Raw genomic sequence first — 14,706 nt, 5'->3', positions numbered from 1 at the left:
GTGATGTGGAAGGATCTAGATAAACAGTGTGCACAGAGTGGGTCTGTGTCATAGCTGAGGAATGCTGAGTCTCAGTATTATAAAGAAGACGCTAGCCAATTTGCCAAAATTTGTTCCAGAGGGAGAGATTTTAAAACTTATTCTCGTCACTAAAGACATGTTCTCTGCCGAGTGGGAGACACTATCTTTTTCTTCCAAGATTGTTTGCTATACAGTCATTCTTAGAAATATAGTCAGATAAAAGTTGTCACAACACATGTTGAAACTGTGGAGAGTAGCTCCTCAACATTGAACTTTGCTAAGTCACCTGGCTGAGTGCTTTTGGTACTGTGTGCTTTTGGTATCTCAGTTATTTTTTGTTAGGTATTGAACGATGCAGAATACCTATGAAGGATGACTTAAATAAGGGCCAGACTAGTTTGGCAATGAATAGCTCTTAGGACACACACATTGATTATTTAGCATGTACTTAATTTCAACAAATTGGATTCTTTCTAAGCATTAGCACAAAAGTTACTCACCTTTTCAAGGAAAATTACCAAGCAAGGTTTCGGCATTTTTAGAGTTGATATCTGATCTCAACTTTAAGGTGGGCACATATTCACAATGTACATTCAATGCCAACTTGTTGAACTTCTTCAACAAGGTATAATAATATTGTTGAGCATGTAAAAGGATCATTTCCAATTTAAAATTTATATGTCTCATCATCAAGCTGGTTATTTGCCAAACTGGAAAGGTGAAGCTGTGAGAGATAAATCTTCTAGGTGCAGTGAGGATCTTTTTCTTTCTTTGGAGAATTTCTTGGTCTTTGATAATACTTTTCATGTGATACTGTCTGAAAGATTCTAATTATGAGAAACAGAGAGTAGATATGGCACAATTAGACTTGATTAAAGAAACAGAGCTGATAATACTGACTTTTTAAAAAAAAATTACCTATTTAATTTATTTATTTTTGGCTGCATTGGCTCTTCGTTGCTGCGCGGGCTGTCTCTAGTTGTGGTGAGAGGGGGCTACTCTTCACTGTGGTGTGCAGACTTCTCATTGTGATGGCTTCTCTTGTTGTGGAGCACGGGCTCTAGGTGCGTGGGCTTCAGTAGTTGTGGCACGTGGGCTCAGTAGTTATGGCTCACGGGCTCTAGAGTGCAGGCTCAGTAGTTGGGGCACATGAGCTTAGTTGCTCCGCAGCATGTGAGATCTTCCCGGACCAGGGATAGAACCAGTGTCACCTGCATTGGCAGGCAGATTCTTAACCACTGCGCCACCAGGGACGTCCCTACATTGACTTTATTATTTGGTAAAATCCCATAGGAAACTAGAACTATTAGGCAAAACTATCTTGACAATGTCATAAGCAAGTCAATAGAAGCCACTCAAAAGCTTAGTTGGCTTATTTAACAATTTAAACACATTGCATTCTCTAAGGAGGCAGGTCTTATCACATATTCAGGACAAGTGCATGACAGAGGAGACATTGTGCTCATTGTATGGCTTCATGTTAGAGCAGAATGAGAAAGGCTAATATTTATAAATGATTTCAAGGTTAAGTTTGTGTCTGTCTGACTTGTAAATGGATCTAAAGCTTTTTGTAGGTAGCCTGAGAGAAGTCTATAACTCCAAATCAGCAGGAGCTCTTACCTTAGTTTATGCGGACACAAGGAGATGCTTCAGGAAGCCTATGAATCTGTGTAAAATTTTATGTGAATGGATGTGTTGCATTTTAGGGGGTGGGGATTCAATAACTTTCATCAGATTCTTGAAGGATCAGTGAAGATTAGGAACAGTCTTTCAATGCCCAGATTAACCAAGGAATAACTCAGAGACATTTAGCTGGGTATTTTTATATTCTCAAAGTTATATGGAATGAAAATTGTACACTCAGATGTTAGGAAGAGTTGGTAGAATGAGTCAAGAGACGAAGGAAAAATGAGGATTAAAAGAGAGAGAGAAAAAAAGAGAGAGGGGTGAGGGTAGTTTAAAACAACAACAACAACTATGGTTAATCTGAGAACAAAATATCTTGACTGTACATTTTTTCGGTAAAATAATTATCTGACAAGTAGTACAGAAGTCAGGCTGGAGGGTTTTTGTTGTTGCTGTTTTGGTTTTGTTTTTGAGACGGCCAACTAGGGTATCGAAGAAAACAATTTTAGTTGCTGATAAATTCTCTCAATTGAGAGTTCTTGTAAGGTATACACATGACATGTTTCTTTCTTCACATGCCATCCATCAGTGCCTTCACCATAGTTAAGCTAGTTCAGCCTCATTTCCCTCAGAATTTCTCACAGCTCCAGTTGAAAATAACCCCAAGAGAAGATCACATGGCAGAAAAACCATCTAAGCTGATCTCTAATAGTCAAACTCTTAAATTCTATTTTTATGCTTCTTTTAGGACGCAGTCACTTTATTACTTCAAAATTATGAACAAAGTTTTTGACACACATTTCAAACTCTGTTAGCTTAGAAACAGCTGAATTATCATTTCCTCAAACTGTATTTTTTATGAGAAGCATAATTCAAGAGCACGTGTTTTATTATTAGTCACTATGCAAAGCAATTTCATATTGCTAGGAAAATTGCCAAGGATGATTAAAGTCTATTTGATAATTAATTGACCTATCAGAATCCTTTTTCTCAGCATTCAGGGGCTATATATTGGCCTAATTATGGCCAGGAAATTGATCTCAGACTATCATTATTTTTTTATTCAGTTTTAAAACATTGCTGTCAAAACCCAATTAGAGAGAGGAGAGATGTAAAACTATATGGATTCTATTTTTAATTAGTGTTATCCTGGCTTATACCTTAGGACTCCTTTCTAGTATCCTGCTTCAGGATCTTAGGACATATTGTTCTGCCCGCTAGAATGTTCTTTCCCTAGATATTCACATTCAGGGGTTTGCTCCAAAATTTTCTCCTTAAAGATGTTTTCTCTAATTACACTGAAAGGTATTAATCTATATTACCTAAAATTTAGTTATCTAAAATGTTACCAACATTTTTCTCTTCTTCATGCTGTTTTATTTTTCTTCAGAGCACTTGCCCATTGTATTCCAGATATATTTTTATTTATATCCTTTACTAGAATGGAAGGAAGCTTAGCGAAGGCAGCTTCACTATTGAATCTCTTGCTTCTAGAATGGTGCCCAGAACACCGAAGTTCCTGTTTGTTGAAAGCATGAACATGTGGACTTTTATCTAAGTATTTTGAAATAGTTTCTTTAGATGGATTGTATAGTTGTCCTTCAACTATACCAAAAATAATGGTAGCTTCTTTGACTATGTTAAATACAGAGTATATTGCCTTGTTCTAGGAGAAGTTTCTAAGAAGTTCGATTTTATGCTTAGCAATTATTAGAAAGAACAGCTGAACATCAATAGCATAATCTTAGTTGTCATATTTACCACAAATGTATAAAATATAATCGGTCACTTTTTAACTTATTCAGTAGTTTAAAATTTCATCTTTTGGTGTTTAAATGGTCTTTTTTTTTTTTTCTATTATCTTGTATGGACATGTGGTATCCTGACCTATCACTAGTATGGAAGATTAAAGATCAAAGATCTAACTTATCCATTTATCATTTTACCCCACATAATTCCAAAATCAAGGTAAGATCCATACAAAGAATAGCTGAAATAATAAAGAAGAAATTAGGATTCATACAAAATGTGAGGGAAAGGATGGTGTGAGTGGCTAAAAGTCAAAGTTGCTGCAATTGTCCATTATTCATATTCTTTGATTCCAGAAACTCAACAGCTAAATTTAGAATTCAAGAATTTTAATCAACTCAATTCAGGTGCTAAGAAGTAATATTCCACTTGCATCTTTCAGGTAGTCTGTTTCACTTTTATTCTTAAATATTACATTTTACATTCCATGATAATCTTTAAATTACTTCAGAACTTATTTGAAATGCATAGGGCACAGAGTCAATTTAAAAAAAAAGCCGTGATCTTCATTTTCAGAAGAGCTGTATATGTAACTCTATTGCATCTTTTAGTATTCATGGTGATAAAGTGTAGACTAATTTATGATCATCTCAATGTAGAAAATGAACCAATATCCATACAATATAGAGTCAAAATCATTTTACAGCTATTTTTAATCTAAAAATCTCAATTTTGAACAGAGATTTTTTTATCATCAAGCTTTATCCTTCTTTTTGATGAAATGGGGTAAAAGCTGAAAAAAGATAATTGAAAAAACAGTTAAAAATGACTTAGTTATACTGATCCAAATGGTCTTAGCCTGCTATCAAGGTTTGCTGCTGAATTTTTTTCCATTACCTGTCATCAGGAAGTGGAGAAGTATGGTCCCTATAAATTACGTTGCAGAGCTATTGCAGTAGAAAAATGGCAGCCATTATTTTATCAAATTACTTTTTATCTACAAGACTGCTCTCCTTGCTGCCATGGTATTGTAAATTAAGTGGCAGTGTTTGAAAAAGAGAGTTGTTACTTAGTTTCTAATCTCTACTGCTATCGGTGACAGAATAACTTTGTCTTTTAAGTAAATCCTGTAAGACCCCACTGAGTACTTTGTGGTCTGGACTACCGTGCTTGTTTGGTGCTAATACATTCTCATGATAAAAATAAATTTAAAGGAATATTTTATTTCATTAGTATTACGGGGCTATGAGTTAGCCAAGAGGTATTATGAACTTGAAGAATGGTTAATTTAACATATAGTACTTAAATCTCTTGATATTCCAAGTTCCAACTGCAATTTCTTCATTGAGCTAAAATTGTAACCTCCGGCATAGGCTTCTGTATGTTGCAGTGTTTTTCATAAATGTTATTCAGATATGGATGGGGTTGTGGTTTGGCAGAAAAAAAAAAAGCAAACCCTAATACATATTTAGGGTCTATGACGTATTAGGTATTTTATCTTGACCAATGCTTATGATTCTGTACCTTATGGATATCTGGTAACTATAGGTATTATTACATTTATTTTATTTTTTATTTATTTTTAATTAATTAATTTATTTTTGGCTGCGTTGGGTCTTCGTTGCTATGTCCAGGCTTTCTCCAGTTGCGGTGCGTGGGGGCTACTCTTCGTTGCAGTGCATGGGCTTCTCATTGCAGTGGCTTCTCTTGTTGCAGAGCACAGGCTCTAGGCATGCGGGCTTCAGTAGTTGTGGCATGTGGACTCAGTAGTTGTGGCTCGTGGGCTCTATAGCACAGGCTCAGTAGTTGTGGTGATGGGCTTAGTTGCTCTGCGGCATGTGGGATCTTCCTGGACCAGGGCTTGAACCCGTGTCCCCTGCATGGACAGGCGGATTCTTAACTGCTGCGCCACCAGGGAAGCCCTACATTTATTTTATAGGTAAACGTTCACCAAATCATATAACTTCAAGAAAGAAGAGTCAAGACTGGTCAGAATCTAAAGCTATGTTTTTGTACTACGTCATATTATTCACACATATTTTTTATATTGGGAACTATGAGAAAGGCAAGGATAATTATATCTATTTAGTATGAGGAGAAGAGGATTGAACATGTCTTTAAGAAGATGTAATGTTTAGGAGGCAAGATGATGTGTGGAAATAGTCCTGAAACTGAAGTTTTGGAACTCATCCTTGATTTAGGCACTAAATAACTATATGGGTGAACGAATAATTTAACTAAAAAAAGATCACATTTCCTTCTATGTAAAATGAAGGAGTTGGTTTCAATATTTTAAGTTCTCTTCTGTGCCTTACTTAGTTTGATTCTGTGATGTTGAAAGATTACTGCCTTAACTATCTCGATTTTAGGTGAAGAGAGAAGATGCCTTAGAATGAATTTATGAAAGGTACAAAGGGAATTCTTGTTTACTTAAAGGAAAGGTTATAATCAGAGGCCATGGAAACACCATCTTTAGGATTTTTAAGAATTTGAAGGACCACTTTATTGGAGTGCCTTGAGAATGAAAAAAAATCACTCATCAACAAATAGACTTTTGAGTGCTTTCTGTGTGCGAAACATTATGGAAATGTATAAGATATAACTACTACCTTCAAGGAGACTTGAATCTAGTGGGGGAGATAGCTGTGTAAACACTAGCAGAATATAGTATTTGTACACTACTGTACAATAGGATCTAATCTTACTGAAGTAGTCAGTAAGACTACTGAAGAAATGATTTAGAAACCCAACAGTAATTCAGAAGAGCTCTCTCTTTACTTAATATTTGCTTCAACCACATGAAAAGCATTACATAACCTAAAGCAATACTTTAAATACTTCTTTTGTCACTCATCCATTTTCCTCACACAATCCCAACTCTGTGCCTCTTTCTTCTCAAAGTTTTGCCACATTACACCCCTGCACATCTTGTGTCTTTCTCTCTTCTTTCTCCCCATTCTCTCTTATGTACTGATTTTGAAAGACAAAATCCAGAGGAGCCAATCTGGCAGGAGAAAACCCATCTCTGAAAGCAGAGAAGGAAAAGACCAAGCCAGCAAATGGAGAGCATGCCTACAAGGGTCTCTGATAGTTACAGCCTGGTTTTTCTAGCTTGCTTTCCTCCCCTTCCCTTCCCTTTCTCTTTGGTACAGAACTTCTTCCTGTGGAAAACGTGTATTGGGTAGTTTGTGGGACTAACACCATCACAAACTAGCCACAGAGGTAGACGGGCTCCAGGATTGGCCATCAGACTCCCTCGTTCCCCTGACCAAAATGAATGGTTCAAGGACATACACATGTCCAAAACTGTGTCAGTCAGATGCCCTCCAGGGGATTGGTTGTAGACTCTTTTCTTCCTTTGTGTATCACAAGCTGTAAAGATCATAGTGTGGAATTGCCAGCATTTGTTTCCCCTTCTTCCCTTGGTTGGATTCAATAGGCTGCCCGAAGAATGAAGGTTACTAAGGGGGAGGGCAGAACTGGAAAATGGGAAGAAAAATAAACCACTGGCAGCCTGAGCCTCTAGGTTTAACAGTGTCTGAGGCTGATGTACCCCTGAATTTTCCACTTACATGAACTAATAAGTCCCATCTTTTTTTCTTTTCACTTAATTTAAGTTGATTTTTTCCCTCTTGAAATGAAAAGAGCTCTGTCTAATGTACATTTATAGCAGTATTTGTGGGAATAGTCACATATTAGTAATCGTTGTCCAGTCATACTTCCTGTGGGTTAGTCCTTATAGGGGGTACCAAAATATTAGTCCAGAGCACCTAAATATTTTCGTATCTCAAGTTCCCATCCTACTTGCTTAGTTAGTAGGGCTCTGTTTACAGTTCAGTGTCTCCTCTCCCTTTTCCTATGTTGAGATTGTATATAATACCTCTCAGGTTCCTCTGTAGGTGCTATGAAGTAAACCCCACCTTAGTTCATTGCAGTACCTTCTTCAAGACCTTGGGACTAGGGGATGGTTAACTTCTCAGAGAGCAAACTGGCATTCTTGGTATTTAATCCCCTCTCCTCATGACCAGTATTTTAACTCTGGAGATGAAAAAGGAACATGGGAAAGCCCTCTTTGACACAATAAAGCAAGAAACAAAGGCTTCCTTTGGAATATATTCCAATCACACTGGATCTGCAATCCTCTGGGAGAGGATGATGGGGTAACTATATCCTTCCCACTTATGACCTGCTCTAAGTTACTAGAACCAAATTAAGAAGCTGCATCTTAACCAAGGTCCCCAGGCTTAACTTTAGAGGGCTCCCTGACCATGATTAGAGGAACCAGCTTATCTCTACCTGCTGAGATCTCATCTGTTAGGATTCGTCTTCAAGGGAAGGAGATACACCTTCTTTACTTCCAGCTTCCAAGACCACTCAAAGGGTGACTTGGCTGAGCTTCATTAGTCTGGCTATCCAAAAATTAGCTAACTGTCTCCTCAGTTCTCATTAGATTCAGTATTCAGAGTTAATGAATGTTTTTAGCTTGAGTTTCCGGAAGATTTGTGATGCCATTTGTGTGAAATAGAAAATATAAGAGATAGTGTAACTTGTTTTGGGGGCTGAGACAGGGATAATTTTATCTTGGGGCAAGTGGAGTGTGAGTTATCAGATAGGTGTGCATGTGGGCATGCCTTGCCAGGGGCTGGGAATGCTGGTCTGAAATTCAGTAGAGAGGCTATAAGTTGCAGTGAAGAGAGTGAGGGAGACACTGCTGAGGGAGGAAATGATTATAAGAGAAGGAGAGCGTCAGAGGAGCATCATTGTGACGCCAGCCAGTGATCCTCAGACCAGGATACAAAGAGACTTTCCACGGGGTATACTGGTGGTTCATTTTACAGGAACCATCTTCCAGAGAATTGCCTTCATGTGTGCTGTTTTCTAAAGCTGATTTACCTGAGCAGTTATCTGAGGTAGATATTCCCTTTGCCACCTGCCCTTCCACAAAACCTCTTTGCCCATGTTGCAAAAGAAAAGCCTACCTTCACCCATTAGGAATCTTATTTTGAGACTTGACCTTGGGACTTCAAAGCCTGCAGAGCAGCAGGCAGAGGGACTGTTCAATGATTCCTCTAATCGAGACATGATAAATTTCGTCTTCTCATTAAGATGTATAGACCCAATAAAGTTTTCCTTTTTGTATTTATTTTACTTTCTCTCTCTATACTTTCTATATTTGTATTCACCTTTTAAATTTATATTATTATATAGATTATTTTTGTTAATTTTATATCAGTACTAATTTAATGAATTATTAATTCAAAGAAAATGTATAGCCTTGTGTTAATAGAATATTAAAAATAAATTCCTATATTTTGTTGCAGAGGGCTATAATGAGATAATGAACAACTTTCAAGTATAAAAATATATATAAAGATCACATGCTGTGGAGACACAGGAAGAGAAATACAGATTTGAGGAGAAAAAGAAACACAGAATTCTCAGGACCTACAAACAAAAATATTTGTACTTCTTGAACGTTATTGATGCAAGCTATTGGTATGTCTTTGACATTAATGTGAGCAGTGTCCCAGTGACAAATGTCTTACAGGAAGCTAAGTGTTTAGATTCTTAGACTCCAACTGGCTTCTTAGAATCTAATATAGAGCCTTAATTTATAAATTTATTCTTTCGTAGCTCCTTTAGGGCTCCCCTTGGGAAAAACTCAGGGGCCTCAATGGTCATCTTGTTCAATCACTTTAGATCCTGAATAATCTTTTCAGTCATCTGAAAAAGTTATTTCATCTTTCCTTCTGTCTCTTCATCTGTCCTTTCCTTCACCCCCTTCCTTCTTTGCATGAACACAGTAAAAAATGAAAATTTTTATACTAAGGATTTATGATAAGTGCTGCGGATATAACTGGTGAAGAAAATGACAAGTTCCTGACCTCTCTGAGCCGTGGGAAATACAGCCAATAGAATAAGCATTTCTGTAAAGTTCAAGGGCTGTAACCAAGGAAGCACAGGATATTATGGTAAGAACAGATAAGAAACATGTTATTTTATCAGTGAATGTTTCTAAGAATGTGTCATTTAAGTTCACTCACTATTTTGTCATTTTGTTCTTTCTTGCCCAGCCCTGTTCTATTGAGGATCAAGACAGATAAACTTGCAGGGCTCATAGAACCTACATTCTATTGAAAAGGTAGAGACAGAGAAAACAGACAATAGAGGAAATGAATAGGATACGTTGCAGATAATGATGAATGCTATGTAGAAAAGCAGGGTGATTCATTCATTCGTTATATTAAAATTTAATGAATGCCTAGTATTTTCTTGGCACTGCTGTAAGTGCTGAGCATACAGTCTCTTCTCATGGAGTTTACATTTATTTTTATTAGGGGAGAGAAATAATACGCAAGCAAAAATGTGTAGTAGGAGGCCAGATAGTGATAAGGATTATAAACTGAAATGATAAAAGAGAAAGGGAAAGTATGTGGAGAGGTCTGTTTTTTTTTTAACATCTTTATTGGAGTATAATTGCTTTACAATGGTGTGTTAGTTTCTGCTGTATAACAAAGTGAATCAGCTATACATATACATATCTCCCCATATCTCCTCCCTCTTGTGTCTCCCTCCCACCGTCCCTATCCCACCCCTCTAGGTGGTCACAAAGCACCGAGCTGATCTCCCTGTGCTATGGTGGCTGCTTCCCACTAGCTATCTATTTTACATTTGGTAGTATATATAAGTCCATGCCACTCTCTCACTTCATCCCAGCTTGCCCTTCCCACTCCCTGTGTCCTCAAGTCCATTCTCTACATATACGTCTTTATTCCTGTCCTGCCCCTAGGTTCTTCAGAACCATTTTTTTTTTCAGATTCCGTATATATGTGTTAGCATACAGTATTTATTTTTCTGTTTCTGACTTACTTCACTCTGTATGACAGTCTCTAGGTCCATCCACCTCACTACAAATAACCCAGTTTCGTTTCTTTTTATGGCTGAGTGAGAGGTCTATTTTTGATAGATGCTGGTGAGGGAAATATCCCAAGGCAGTGAGAATTGAGCAGAATTTTGAATGAAGTGAGGGACCAACTCATGTAAATATCTGGGAAAATTTTGTTCCAGGTAGAGAAAGCTGCAAGTGAAAAGATTGTGAGGCCAAGAACATGCAAAATATGTTCAAGGAACAGCAAGAAATCTGGTATGGCTGGAGCAGAGAGAAGCACTGATAGAGAGCAGCTGAGGATGGAGGGAGCCAGAGGTCAGACCACGAAGCTTTGTAGATCATGGTGAGGAGGATTTTGTTTTAAATGTGATCAGAAGCCACTGGAGGATTTGAGCAGGGAGTGAGGTGGTCTGGTTTATGTTTTAAAAAGATCACTGTGATTTTGTTCCTTTTGTTAGTTTATGTGAGCTTGAGGGTGACTTTAGCTTGGTTCATCTGAGAAGGATATTTGAGCTGGATACCAAAGCTGTGATCTGAAGGACAAGAAGAACTTACCCAGACATTGAGAGCTGAAGTCTGATGAGAGCTGAAGTCTGAAGGTGAGTGAAGCATGTCCTGTTCAAGGATCTGGGAAATGTTCATTTGGGCTGAAGTCCAGAGTACAAAGGCAGGACTGTGAAAGAGGAGATTGAAAATGTATAGTGGTGAGGGAGGAGTTTTGATTTTATCCTAAAGATAATGGACTGTTTTGAAGACTTTGAAGACTTTTAGGTAGGGGAATATCAGAGCAGTTCTGTATTTTGAATGGTTTTCTTTGGCTGTTGGAGAGGAACTGGAGATGGGAGATCAGGTAGGAGGAAGGTGCAGAAGTAGCTCAGGTGAAGGGATGGATTATGGTCAGACTTTGTGTGAACATTTCTTGGAGCCGCTATTAATTTTGGAAAACTGTGATTGTTGAATAGGTCTTGCCTATACAGAGTCAATCCACCATCTTGGAACATCCACCAATTTATCTTAGATTTTTCTCTTGTCACACAGGACAAATTTAATTCTGTTTCTACATGGCAGTCCTTCATATTTTTGAAGGCAACCATTAGTGTCTCCTTTTTCCATATTTCTTTCCATCATGTGGGAGTTTTTTCTTGTGCCTGAATGTCCCAAATTTCTTCAACTCGTGAGAGTTGAGTGTGCCCCACGTGACACAGCTTTTTGTTCCTTCTCAATATTCTGTTCAGTTTTATCTTGACCAATTCTTGTCGGTTAGTGACCCTCTCAGGGTGTGCTACCCTACTTTTACCAGCATAGTAAAGGGGGCAATTATTTCTTCCCTTTTTATGATCATTATATTTTACAAGTAATAACTATTCTCAAAAATAATAAAATAATAAGTTCTCAGAAACTTTTCTAGTGCTTGTACAATATTACTGAGCTTCTCAGTCAACTAAAATCCTCATTTTCTTTTCAATTATGTTACCATTAAACGAGTCTGGCTGTGATAAATAGATGCAGGGCACCAGGGTGGACATGGTGTCCAAAAGGTGGCTTTTATACAATATAATCAGATGAGAGAAGGTAGAAGCTTTATCTAGGATATTAACAATAGAAATGGAGAAAAAGTGGTTGAATTCTATATACATTTTGAAGGAAAATCCAGTCCATATTTTGTGTCCCCTGGAAAATGTAAGTAATCAGTGGTATGAAGTGTCTGTCTTTGCTGTATTGTCTCAGGTGACTGGCTCATATTCAGTCCCTATCACATGGTTCAAGTCGAAACCTTTAATTTTGTGCATATTTTACATGTACTATTATACATGAATACAATTTTCAGAATAATTGACTCCTGTGATAGGCTGCAAGTATGTAACTTTAAAATACCAGGTATATGGTTAGATTTTATTTCATTTCACCTTTGTTTTATTGATCTAAAATATGTCATATTATGAGACTATTACTGTCAGCTTCAAATTTCATTAAATCACTCATAATAGAAGACACTGAGGGGCTGGCTGTGCTTTGTGTCTTTTATAGGATTCATAGGAAATGTCATTACGATTATGTCTTTTTGCTAAATGCGATTTGTAAGAACTGCTTCACATTTATAGAGAAGATGACAGCCCCCTCCCATCTGAGACTTAACCTCTCAGCTCCATTCAAAGTGCCTATGAATCCTGGCACTTTTGCTCCACAGATACTCATTTCTTTAATGCACTGTGATCTCAGAATTTGGTGTTCTATCTGCAAGTCCTGGTGAGACAATGTCAGCTTGTCTTGTGCCAATTCATCTACACATTGAATGACAGCTTTGCTGTCTCTGAATGGTAGCAGGATGAGAGGTCATTCTACCTGGCTGTGCTGCCAACTGAAATGCTTAGTGTGTTTTCAAATTTGGGGTTATTAGAGCCAAAGAAACTTTATAAATTACCTTGTCTGTTCTCTTACCTCATAAATGTGGAAAATGAGAGTAGAATAGCTAAGAAGAAAATGCTCTTTCTTTTTCTCTCTCTTCAACCATTATTACAGACAAGGAGATGTACCTTAAAAAAGCCATTATCTGGAGTTGAAGAGTGAATACTTTAACAAGAAATCTTGTCAAAATATGATAGCAGTCATTCTGGGGTCAGAGTCACGGTGTCCGAAATATGGCATGTGAAATTATCTTCAGAGCAACAGCCTGAGGAACGGCTGAGGGATGTGTCCCTTGTAGGTGGATATGTCTCCATCTTAACCTGAACAACACTCATATTAAAGAGAGGAGAAAGCAGTTCCTTGTTTCTTCTTGGAGGGCAAATCATTTTAGCTACTCAGAATTATTTTTAAAGGGCTCTCCTATTAATAACAGTCAATAAAAGTCTGGGGGATAAAAGCAAGATTAGTAACCAGTTAGTGCAAGGGGAAGATAGCCTGTAATAACATCTTTCTCCAGTGGTATACTGACACTTAAACTCACATCATGCCTTAAAGCAGTTCATACATGCCTTCTTTTTAGTCACCAGCTGAGCACTGGTTTTATTTTCTCAGATATTTCTAAGCTGTGAGAAGTTGCTGCCTAAAAGGAAATCTAGGGGCTGTTCTTAGGATGAGGTGAAAATTGATTCTGAGAGGGAAAACAATGGATATTCTCTATAATAGGGTGAGTGGGTTGGGCAAAGAGATTCTCTGAGGGCTCCTTTATGATTGAACCAAAGCTTATCTACAGACCAAGTTTGCTTTCCAAACTAAGATATTATAGAAAGAGAGGTGGAGCGAAACAACAAACCTTTTTCAGTATCTGGGACTTCAATTCCTGGCTTTTTATATCTTAAAACCCACATTTCTTGGTCAAGGTTTAAATCTCTTTCTAGGGACTTCCCTGGTGGTCCAGTGGTAAAGAAGCCACCTTCCAATGCAGGGGACGTGGGTTCAGTCCCTGTTCGGGGAACTAAGATCCCACATGCCGTTGGACAACTAAGCCCACATGCCACATCTACCGAGCTCGCGCTCCTCAAGGAGAGAGCCCGCATGCCGCAAACTACAGAGCCCACGTGCCACAATTACAGAGCCCACCCACCCTGGAGCCTGCGCGCCACAACTAGAGAGAGAAAACCCGCACGCCACAACTAGAGAGAAGCCTGCGCACCACAATGAAGAGCCCACACTACAACGAAAGATCCCGCGTGCCGCAACTAAGACCCAACGCAGCCAAAAAAAAAAGAAAGAAAGAAAGAAAGAAAATAAATCTCTTTCTGGAATAGTCCTTTTCACATTTCTACCTGCATGCTGTCCCTGCAGTGTGGACCTCTTGCTGCATGCTTCATGGTGCACGTACAGACTTGCTTCACTTCTAGACAAAGAGAGAGGCTCAGAGAGAGACACTGAAGCAGACGTCTGAGACAGTTTTCACCATTTGTCCTTGAACCTCGTGGACAGTGTTGTATATTCCCGCGGGAGTGTGTGTTTATGGGGAATATTGCCTACAAGATGGTGTATCACTACACCGTGTATGTGGGAGAACACCTTAGAAGAAAATAAAATTCTCTGCTCTTCATGATGGTCAGGCTTAAGGGAGAGTGTGAGGGTGTGAGTAGGAGAGAGATGGAATGAAGAGGGATAATAAGAAACGGGAGACCAAATAGTTCATTGCTTCCCAAAGTGTGATTAAATGGGTCACCAGAATTTGAAGCATCTGCAAAGGATGAAGTAATTTGTTAATAATGAAGATTCTAGGGCTTCCCTGGTGGTGCAGTGGTTAAGAATCTGCCCGCCAACGCAGGGGACACAGGTTCGAGCCCTGGTCCGGGAAGATCCTACATGCCACAGAGCAACTAAGCCCGTTGGCCACAACTACTGAGCCTGCATGCCATAGCTACTGAGCCCGCATGCCACAACTACTGAGCACACGCACCTAGAGCCTGTGCTTCGCAACAAGAGAAGCTACCGCAATG

At 38.4% G+C, this 14,706-nt stretch overlaps 1 protein-coding gene across 2 annotated transcripts in view; it reads left to right on the top strand.

Moving 5' to 3' along the window:
- DNAJB9 (DnaJ heat shock protein family (Hsp40) member B9) overlaps positions 1-14,706 on the top strand; it is a 421,139-nt gene that overhangs the window by 157,254 nt on the left and 249,179 nt on the right. Inside the window, exons 5-7 of one of the 2 annotated variants that reach the window (XR_004351516.1) lie at positions 8,718-8,892; positions 10,465-10,628; positions 10,744-13,965. The exons of the other annotated variant lie outside the window; for it this stretch is intronic. The gene's annotated coding sequence lies outside the window, so the exon portion shown is untranslated. Of the gene's footprint in view, positions 1-8,717; positions 8,893-10,464; positions 10,629-10,743; positions 13,966-14,706 lie in introns of those variants that run through there. 2 annotated transcript variants of the gene reach the window in all.

The sequence above is a fragment of the Phocoena sinus genome, chromosome 9 (assembly GCF_008692025.1).
Source record: "Phocoena sinus isolate mPhoSin1 chromosome 9, mPhoSin1.pri, whole genome shotgun sequence".
Classification (NCBI taxonomy): domain Eukaryota; kingdom Metazoa; phylum Chordata; class Mammalia; order Artiodactyla; family Phocoenidae; genus Phocoena; species Phocoena sinus.
Note: the sequence above shows the minus strand (reverse complement) of the source record. Positions and strands in the feature narration are given on the sequence as shown.